Raw genomic sequence first — 1,620 nt, forward strand, 5'->3', positions numbered from 1 at the left:
GGATTGGTTGAATGCTTGACCTCACAATGCATAGGTACCCCCATGGGTGAGGAGAAGATGTCTCTATATTCTTCCATGACCTTATTCATGCCTTTGCTGCATGGAGGAGCCTTATGTGGAGGCCATGGATGTTACCAAAATACTCCCCTCACTTTGAGAGTGAATCGAGAAGAAGACAAATTTCTCAGTCTCGGAGATGAACTTACTGCAATTCTTAGTAGAGATCAAATAAATGGAAGTAGGTGAGGCTACCTCTGATATATTGTATAGTTTTTCTTCCCAAATTAATAATAACACTATGAGATCTAGACTCATACACAAAATGACGCTTCCATAAGTATGGTTGGTCTAATAGAACATCTTAAAATTCAAAGACAGCAACATCACACAATACCTCGTCCATTAAAGGCTTGATGTTATAGGGCATATGATATTATTGGCTAATGTGAAGGTCTTTCCCTTAGTGGAGCCACTGAACAGTGTATGTTTGATGGTGTGGTGTTGTAGATAGGCCCAATCGCTTAACACACTCTGTTGAGATGAGGTCCTTTTGATTCCTATTATCGATAATGAAAAGTAGTGGAGGACATTACACCCGCATTTTTGAGTGAAAGACATGCTCATCTACCTCTGGATCTTCTGGATTACTTTGTTGGACCTTGGTGGTGGCAACAATGGCACTAGGTTCAACATTAATGATTTGTTTACCCTTGTCTAGGTCTATTTTAGAGTTGTAACTTGCGTCTAAATTTGATGCCTTTATCTTGGCCACTAGTGACAACCTTGTGCAACATTCATTGGTGTTATGAGTGGGGCTTTTGTGGAATGTACACCACTTTCCTATGTATTTCTTTGAATTCTCATTACCAATATTTATTTGGATCTTAGATGGGTTGTCCTAGCATGGTCCTCCCTAGATTTATCCTTTGTTCTATGATTTGGGGATGCCCTTATCCTACTTCTGCTGTGAAGGATTCACAAATCCAAATTCTCACTTATTTTGTTTAATTTTTTATTTTATTTTGACAACATATTGATATGTTGTGCCAAGCGAGTAAATGTCTAGGAACTCTATTTCTGTCTAGATGTATTTATGTAGACATCCACAATACTTGAGCACTAGATGTCACTTAGAGTCTTTGATAACCAGCTTGGTGTGTAAGATATGAAAGATATTTGTGAACTTTGGCATTGCCTAGTCACTTACTTTTCGTAGTGTGGTCCATGTCATGCATTGGTCTTCGTAGCTTGTAACAAGGTAATATTGTTCATTAACAACATCCCTAAAAGAGTCCCAAGTGGGTGCAACTAAAAATAGTGCAAATTCTTTCATGGCCCTTAGCTCACAATAAGTTTCCCACCAATCCTTCACATGGGGGGTGGTCTTAAGGAGTGCAAAGGTAATTTTTTCTCTATTGAAAAAATTGTGGACCAAAAAATATCCTTCTAGCATATTTTACCATTTGTCTAAAGCATTTGCATCTATCTAGCTTCAAATATAGGAATATATAAATCAAATTGTACTTTAAAGGGGGCAGCACCTCCATAGTGGTTGCTTAATGAAGATGTGTCGCTTATTGGCATCCTTCAAAGAATCTGAGAAAAAAGATCCATCATCTA

This window comes from Pinus tabuliformis, chromosome X, assembly GCF_031772625.1.
Source record: "Pinus tabuliformis cultivar Carrire ecotype Pingquan chromosome X, CPIR1, whole genome shotgun sequence".
NCBI classification, from domain to species: Eukaryota; Viridiplantae; Streptophyta; class Pinopsida; order Pinales; family Pinaceae; genus Pinus; species Pinus tabuliformis.